General features: G+C 36.2%; 1 protein-coding gene across 6 annotated transcripts in view; it reads left to right on the top strand.

The window, feature by feature from the left end:
- Window positions 1-4,296: 4,296 nt before the first annotated feature.
- Window positions 4,297-9,546, top strand: part of LOC135216898 (zinc finger protein 62 homolog) — a 40,631-nt gene continuing 35,381 nt past the window's right edge. For 3 of the 6 annotated variants that reach the window (XR_010314957.1, XR_010314956.1, XM_064252432.1), the window contains exon 1: window positions 4,297-4,563. The gene's annotated coding sequence lies outside the window, so the exon portion shown is untranslated. Of the gene's footprint in view, window positions 4,721-9,546 lie in introns of all 6 variants that reach the window. The other 3 variants (XM_064252435.1, XM_064252434.1, XM_064252433.1) reach the window with 3 other exon arrangements.

Below are 9,546 nucleotides of genomic sequence, written 5' to 3'. Positions count from 1 at the left end.
TGTTAGGGTAAGCGGGTAGCGTATGCTTCGCGTTATTTCAGGGATTGGGTGTTGCTGAATTCAATCGGGACAATCCCAATACAATGCAAAAAACAAGTGACAGTACACATGTTCCTGATATATCATAACTCATACAGATCGGTGCATAGTGTGGGACGATCTAGCTATTTTTGGGGACAAAAGTAATTCTTCACTTAATTTTAGTTGTTTTATTGAAGACATAGTTGTTATTTTGTTAAAATGACTTCTGAATTACTTCCTCCAAGGTGGGTTGATGCAGACTCCAAAACAACGAACGCCTAAGAGCAACAGGTATTTGTAGTTGAGAGGCGGCATAAACTAATACATTTTTTCGGTGGCAGTGTGGTTTAAAGCTTCACTGTGCGTCTTGAAGTTGCTGGTTCAATGGTTCGTGCCCATGAGGCGATAAATTTTTTATCGACTAAAAAATTCCCTTTCGGTTAACATATATGAATATATATTAATTCAGAGGTAGAGCGAATTAGATATTAAAGGGCATTTGTAGCTCGATTACTGTATATGAATCACGGTAATGTGATATGGCACACACACACACACACACACACACACACACACACACACACATATATATATAATTATATATATATCATATATATATAGATATATATATATATATATACACGGATGGATTTCGATGACATTTTAAAGAGTTGTCGAAAATGGACAGCGGAGTATGTTACAAGATTATTTCTCTTATTTGGGTTACCTTGTGAGGGGGGGAGGGATCATCCCGCCAGCAGCACATCCCCACCCCTGCCCATAGCCCCCCGACCAGTCAAGAGTTAAACCTAAAATAATTTTAACCAAATTCGACATCTCGAATATTCCAGTAAAGTAGGATTAAATACCATGATTTTCAGGAAAGTCATTGCTCCTTATCAAGGATCTAGTTGACCAAAAAGGCTCACAAACTTTTTAAAAACAAAATTAACGTTTTCGAATTATTTCCCTAACGTATTGGAGGTATGCACTATGGTTACTTTATAGTATTTTAAGAGTTTCTTTTTTCTACAATTTCTTGTAAAACAGCTGGAAATGATACGCAATCTTATCTACCAGGAAATTTATTTTTCACTTTAAACAGTCACTTCAAACAACTGTAAATTAAGTAAGGCATATATATATATAGCGTATATTACTTACAACTGTACTGCACTTACATGTTAAGCATAACAACTAATTAGCTACGATAATAGTCAGCTTCACCTAAATCACTTTTTACTGCATCGTCAAGTTTTAAAAGCACTGAAGCATCACCAGGAAGAGTTCTCATATTCCTCTCTGGTTTGTTTCTCAGGGAACTTTTGTAAGAATCTGGAGAACGCAGCAGTCTTATTATATCTTTATTGGTCTCTGTTCTTGAAGGTTTACAGCTAAACCCCTCATGGTGTCTTCTAAATTCTTTATTTTGGAGTTTCTTGGGCCTCCTGTGAAAGTAATTCAGTAGGTATCTTGAACTGTTGAATAACATCAGGTCCACGAATTAAAATCTTGTGCAGTGACCGAGGGAAATAATACCAACTTTAATGTTTTACGTATTGCTCTGCCGTTTCTAGTGAATGTTTCTGAGATATATTTGGAACAATTTCCTACCCAGAAGATACGACAGCAGTGATTGTATGAAGTCGTTCAATTAAAGTTACATCTATACCTGTAATTCAAGGGAACTCTTCTGCATTTTGAAATAAACGCTTTGCAGTACTGCTATCATTTGAGGGCCAGAACAACAACAAGACCAATTTCATTTTTCTGTTGTATTTTGGTTCTGTACAAGATTTTATTATTATTATTATTATTATTATTATTATTCTTGGGGCCTTAATTGCCACTTCTTGACTTCAGGAATTCGATAAGCTATATGTACGAGGCATTTCATACATCTGATCCATGCGTGTAATTGAAAGTCAATACTCGAGGTTATCTTCAGAGATCTTTCTTTTTAAAACCCGATTGAAGTTATTCACACATTTGGGACTTAAGCAACAAATGCCACAGCACTGAAATGATGATGATTAGGTGCAGAAGTTGAAACTCTGTTAACAACCATAGTAAAACTTCAGCGCCTCAGCGGCGTGGTTGGTATGGTATTAGCATCCTACCTCGGTGGTCGCGGGTTCGATTCTCGGCCATCCCATTGAGAAGTGAGAGATGCGTATTTCTGGTGATAGAAGTTCCCTCTCGACGTGGTTCGGAAGTCACGTAAAGCCGTTGGTCCCGTTGCTGAATAACCACTGGTTCCATGCAATGTAAAAGCACCAAACAAACAAACAAACAAACTAAATAGTAACAACAGTTCATGGGACACATTACATTTTTTTTTTTTACAACTACCGTAGGTTCTAGACATTTCTAGCGGAATCACTAAAATCAGTCTGCTCTCAAAGTATCAATAAAATTTACAAACGAAAATTTTAAAGGTCTATAATAGAAAGTAGAAGATAGAACAGGTTAATCCCAAAGTATAATTTAGGGATTTCTTTCATGGCGTTATTTATAATTTCAATGGAACAATGCAGGTCATAAAAATACCAACTTTATTGGATAAATCTCTTTTTGATGAAGTCTTTTGCTCGTAAATTTGTTGACCTGTTGAACCATCAACTCGTATCTTTTATATCAAAATATCCTTTGTAAATGCAGGATGCTTCTTGGCTCATTGTATAGGTATAAATCTCAAAGTTATGTTTGTTGGGTGATTTAAAGCATCTTGTAAATTCAGTTCAGCAAATAGGTCTGTAATTTTCTAATTTTCTGGGCAAGGAGAGCATAATAGCTTTTTGGTCCCTCATCTCTAATCCTGCGATTTATATTTTTTTGTTAGTGATCAATCCATCATAAGGGATAGCGCTTCTTCATACGGAGAATAATGTTTTGGTGATGCTGCCATAGTTTCCAATTGTTTTTATACATCACTGTGAACCTCTGTTTAATGTACTGGAAGTTGTAAAGTAGTCTGTCTGGTGATACTGTCATTAAACTCTGCTGTCTTCCTTCTTTCAGTTTTATCAGAAGCTGTTACAAAAAAAAAAAAAATAAATAAATAAATAAAAAAAAACAGCTGTAGGTCGACCTCTTGATGTTGAAGCCCTTGATTCCCTGTGGTCATCTTTAATGGATATCAAAGGCAAGGACAGCTATTATAGTCACTATTTTTTCTTTTAACTTTCTTAGTTCGATTAACACTCAGTCAGTTTTAGCTTAGTTCTTTTAGATAATTTGCAAACACTTCACCATAAACGTAGTAGATTGGTCACCGATATTCCTCCACTAAAAATTCTTTCGCATTATCGTCATGAAAACATTTCAGGTTTTTATCTATACTTCATACATTAACTCATTAGCATCTCTGTTCGTTATAGACATGTTATTTGTCTATAATCAAGTCATTATATAGATCAGAAATTATTAATAAATTATAATTTTCTATGGTAATGTATCAGTTATGAAATTGAAAAATCCACCTGAAAAATCAGCTTTTCAATTTAATTATTTTGAAGACAGTTTCTGAAAACACAATGGTTGAATAACCTGTTTTCATACGTTTTAGACTGGACAACAAATGCTAACATGCTACAACTTGTCGAAGTTAACGATTTTCATGATCGTTACTTTTCTTCTTCTACTTCATTTATGTTATAAGTATCGTGAGCTATTTTTTATTTTGAAGAGCTTTGTTGCAACCGAATTCCATAAAGCACTTGTACTTAAAGAAGAGTTTTTTTCTCTAAACTCCATAATAACCAGAAAAGTTTGCTGGCCAGAGCGAGACAAATGTTGGTTAAGTTACCTTCCCCGTGGAAGGTCACTATAATAAAAATTTGCCCTGCAGTGCCTGCACTGGCCAGCAAAATTTTCTGCTAATCATAAAGCACGGAGAGAAACCTTTTAATTTGAAAAATTAGCCGCTTCATGAAAATCGTTTGCAACAAAGTTAACAAAAATCTTCAAAATAAAAAACAACACGACACTCATAACGCAATGACGTAGTGCACGTATCAGAAGAAGAAAGGTAACAAGTATATGGCACTCCGGAAAGAACCCTATCTTAAGATATTTTTTGCCCATATTACTGTATATTTCGAAACAAGACAATCGTTAATTTAACAAGTTGTAGCATGTTCATATTCGTTGTACAGGATAATAGGTTATTTAAACTATATTTTAAGACAGTATTTAAAATTATTAAATTGAAAAGCTGATTTCTCTATTTTTGTGCACCTTGGTTTCACTGTTCTGAAGACGCATTTTTTTTTTTTTTTTTTTTAGACAATAGATTATAGTGTCCCGTTAAGCTGCGCACCCTCACTAAGTAAATAAAAAATGAGATAGCCACATATATAAAGTATTAAGAGTGAGTCAGAACTAATCAGTTATAAAGGGAAAAGAAGAAGAAGAAGAAAAAAAACTAATTGTGCAACAGCTGATACCAGCGCGGTGCGGATTCTCTGCACCCAGGCCAGCGGTCCGATACGATTTCAAACTCAACCCCCGGGTCAGCGACAGTGTGCCAAAGTCAGTTGCGTAAGTTGTCACATTGGCTCTGTAATTCCTGTACGGTAACTTTGAACGAGATAATTGATTGTCTGCATCTTTTTGAACTTGAAGGTAACCGAGTGACGTCATCCGACTGGTTGTACCCTACAATTTCAACGGCCTAATGCCTTGCCCAATGAGTCGGGTACGTTTTACAAATTTGAACAGTATTACGGAATGTGGTTATCTCAATGGCTCTGGGTGTGATTTGAACAGTTTTAAATGTTGGTATCGTTAAAAGACTACTAGGTAAGCAGGCATAGGCTAAATAGCTAGCCATAAAACGACGAAATACCTAGATAACGAAAAGTCCTCAGAACGCACCCAAAGCCATTAAGGGCAACTAGGTAATAGGCTAGATTTCATTTTCCAGTAAGGGTATACAACCAGTAGATCTATTGGGATAATAGAATATTCTTTACAGTGGGAAATAAGTTCATGGGTTGGCGATACAGAAACGAAGCCGAAACATGGGTTCACAGGGGCTAGCCTAATAATTACGTAACCCATCACAACAGGTTCCTGTTCCCTCCTTACTATTATCCTATGTCAAATCGCACCATCTCTTCCCTAAAGTGGCTACCTATATGTACTACCTATACAGCGTGTATCACAAGATCTGTTACCATAATTTATCCCAGATTTATGTGTTACCTATATAGTTCAAATTTGGTGTGCTACCCAATCTAAAATTTTTGAAGAACCTAACCTAGGCTGACCTACTACCAAACCCCTTTTGAGTATTTCTGGCTAAGTAACAACTGCATGGACTGCTAGGAATGGTCAAATATAACCAAATGTAAAAGTAAATTCTTGATAAGCAACCAAAATGTTACAGAAAAATTCAGTTTCCAAGGAAATAGGGTAAAAAACCGCATGGTACAGGGGTGAACCATTTACGATCAACGTGTACAACCCCAAAAAAAGTACATTATAACGCGTCCTGACATCGGAGATGGGCATCAGACGCGACTTCTTGTTGGTGAGAAACGGAGCTAAAGACCTCTTCTCCGATGTCAGGACTCATTATAACGCATTATAATGTAATTTTCTTGGGGTTGTACACATTGATCATACATGGTTCACCCCTGTACCATGCGGTTTTTTTACCCTATAACGCGTCCTGACACCGGAGTAGAGGTCTTTAGCTCCGTTTCTCACCAACACAAGTCGCGTCTCATGCCCATCTCCGATGACAGGACGCGTTATAGCTAATGTACTTTATTGGGGGTTGTACACGTTGATCGTACATGGTCCACCCGTGTACCATGTGGTTTTTTACCCTAGTACCATCCGACACAAAGCAGTTATTTAGGTCTTCCCCCCTTTGGTTTGGTAACTACCTAGGTAGTAGGTAGTACCTGTTTAGTATGCACAGTATGGGCACTATGTTTAGCATCAGCCCCTTGGTGATGAATATGAAAACTTGAACAAAAGAAATATAAACTAGGGTAAACAAACGAGTGGCCTGGCCAACTCACCAACTATCGCGGTATTGGCCACCCTCCGAAAAATTACTTAAACACGTCTTGACGGCGGAGATGTTCATCAGTCATGACTTGTAGGTGGTGATAGCAGGAGCTCAAGATCTCTACTCTCCTTTCGAATTAATTATTTTCTCCAAAGTTAGAAATTAAGGCCATATTTTAAGATATAAACAGATGGTAATGAAAAGTGTGGCCACCGCAGTGCACACTACCCTAAAACGCTTTTGAAATTATTACTTATGATTAAAAAGTTAAGAAGATTAATGCCATCTCGATGTTTGCAGAGTCGCTTGTGTCAACAAACTTCCCATTTCCTGCGCTAAATCCGCACACCACTTGTACCCTAGACGCTGAGGCACTTTCATCACAACAATCGTAAACCCGACCTCTAACCAGTACTTATTCAAGGGGACTACGGCATTCTTTGTGGCGTTTTGCGCTCTTCAATTGTTTATCAGTGTTGTCAATTGGTATGTGTTTACCCTCCAAACTGGGTATAAGACTTACACAAAACCTGGGGAATAGGTGAAATTAGTGTATCTATGTACCTATATAGGGTAAACAACCGCATGGACTGGCCAACACACAGACGGTCACGGCTGGACACCCTCCGAAAAAGTACTTAGCCTATAACGCATCCTGACACCGGAGATGGTCATTAGTCGCGAGTTGTTGTTGGTGAGAACGCAGCGAAAGACCTCTACTCTCCTTTCGAAGTAAGTATTTTCTCCAAAGTTAGAAATTAAGGCCAAATTTAAAGCTTTAAACAGAGGGTAATGAAAAGGGTGGTCAACACAGTGCAAACTTCACCAAAACGCTTTCGAAATTTTTACTTACAATTAAATAACTTAGAAGATTGACGCCATCTCGATGTTTGCGGATTTGCTTGTGTCAACAAACTTCCCATTTCCTTGTGATAAATCCGCATACCACTTGTACCCATAGACGCTGGGGCACTTTCATCACAACAATCGGAAAACGGTCCCTGGCCACGGCGTTTTTAAGGAAACTACTGTTTTGGCAGAAGACGACGACAAAACGTGCACTAGATAATTATTTAAATAAATTGTAAACATTAATATTTTATGTACTTATGATGATTAATTTGAAAATATTCGTTATTGAAAAAGTAACTCTATTCCTGACTCAAATTTAAGTAATTATTTTTGGGAATTAGAACGTTTTTTCAAGTCCTGTATTATGATGTCACGACATCTTGACTTTCCTACCTATTGTAAATGAATTGCTATACTCAACTTTCTTGCAGAACAGTTTACCAGTTATTCATGCAGATTGTTATCAGTTATTCAAGTAATTGTTATAATCGTAATGCGCATATATATATCGTTATTATTTACTTTTTGGATATATGAAGATATTTTACTGCCGGATTACCTCCGTAGTGTGACGCAATCGCTTTTGGTCCCTGGGCCTCTGTCTGTTTTCGCACCATAAGAAATTAATGGGGCCGAATTTGCAATGACCAGAAAGTCGTTAAACGAGGAAAGTTAGCATTGAGGAGCATATGTTTTGATTAAGAAAAATACAAATTTAGGCAATAGCTAGATTGTAAAAAATACTTGATTACAAAAACTTGATTGACAATGAAGCAGCATACCTACTATGGGTTTCAGAGACAGTGCAAGCATGTTTTTGGCAATATTTCTGTAACGAACACTTTTATTAGAACGAGATTTTGCTATAGTGTATTAAACGCGGTGCTGTAATTTATAATGGTATCGTGAATCACTAATTGTAAAGAATAACGACACTTGTCCTTGTTTCAAGAGACTAAAACTCCATTATCCAGAAATGGATACGAACACAGGAGTAAAAAGCTCCACTTACCCTCTCCCCCCACCTCCAACGCCACCCCTGTCCTTCTTCCTTCCATCACCTTCCCTTCTCTGCTGCCAATTGGTATGTGTTCACCCTCCAAACTGGGTATAAGACTTACACAAAACGTGGAAATTGGTGAAATTAGCCTATGTATTGAAAGTATATATATGTACATAAATATTAAAGCAATTTTATCATTATTGCATTACTATGGAAACAGTTTGTAATAATGCATTGGCGTATGTGTGAAGCTCCACTAATGTGGCAACGATGATTTTGCCATTCTTAGCATGCAAACATTAAAGGTTACATTTATTTCTGGCATACAGTTATTAAAAAAATCAAATTACTAATACAAACTTAATGAAAAGTGCTAGCAAAAAGAAAAAAAAATTATAATCCACTATCCGTCGTTGGCTCCGCTCTTGTTTTCACCAGACAGATGTACGACAAGGTTTAAAAACATTAGATTGTATCTACTTTAGAAATATCTGTAATTTTTTGGGGTAATTTGGTTGCAAAAAATGGATAATAGACATGAATTAAATAAATATTTTGAAGTAACAAAGTAAAGTTAAACTAAATAATGAGTAAAGTAAACAATTAAGGGAATAAAGCTTAGCGCCTCATAAACAGTGTTGTTGTCTGCTGCTTGTAACTGTGTTTGTGGAGTGAGTGCTTAGGAACCAGGAACAGCAACGTGGTTTAACCCTCTTACGCCGAAGCCCTAAAAATCAAAACCTCTCCTGTATGCCGGCGCCGGTTTGGAGTGAGCGCGGAACCGGAAAAAATAATTTTTAAAAAAAATCACAGCGCGCTTAGTTTTGAAGATTAAGAGTTCATTTTTGGCTCATTTTTTTTTTCATTGCCTGAAGTTTAGTATGCAATCATCAGAAATGAAAAATAATATCATTATCATATGTAAATAATGCGATATATGGTAGCGAAAAAAAAAAGTTCTTAGATAATTGTATTCAAATCACGCTGTGCAAAAAACGGTCAAAGCTAACGAGTTACTTTTTTTTTCTCGTTGTTTTGTACACTAAATTGCAATCCTTTTGATATATAATACATAGTAAAACAATAAAAGCAACACCGGAAAAATATTATCACAAAATGATGTACGAATTCGTAACGAGCGGACGTAAAAAAATGTTATTTTCAAAAATTCACCGTAATTCTAAATAATGTTCTAGAGACTTCCAATTTGTTTCAAAATTAAGACAAATGATTGAATATTGCGATACTGTAAGAGTTTTAGATTAGAATTGCAGATTTCGACCATTTCGGACGAGTTAAATTTGACCGAATGTCGAAATTTTAATATATATATTTTTTTATATGCACATATTTCGAAGATGGAAAAAGCTACAACCTTCAAATATTTTTTATTGTATTCTTCATGAATTTGCGCACATTTTGATATATGAAACTCTATAAAAAGGCTAATATGAAAAGGAGCAAATATTAGGATAATGCCATGTACGTATTTCGGAGACTTGCGGCCGCGAATCGGCGCGCGGAGTGAAGGTAAATATATTTTTCAAAAATTCACCATAAATCACAATATTGTTTTAGAGACTTCAAATTTGTTTCAAAATGAAGAAAAATGACGGAATATTACTAGGCCGTAAGAGTTTTAGCT

The sequence above is a fragment of the Macrobrachium nipponense genome, chromosome 6 (assembly GCF_015104395.2).
Source record: "Macrobrachium nipponense isolate FS-2020 chromosome 6, ASM1510439v2, whole genome shotgun sequence".
Classification (NCBI taxonomy): domain Eukaryota; kingdom Metazoa; phylum Arthropoda; class Malacostraca; order Decapoda; family Palaemonidae; genus Macrobrachium; species Macrobrachium nipponense.
Note: the sequence above shows the minus strand (reverse complement) of the source record. Positions and strands in the feature narration are given on the sequence as shown.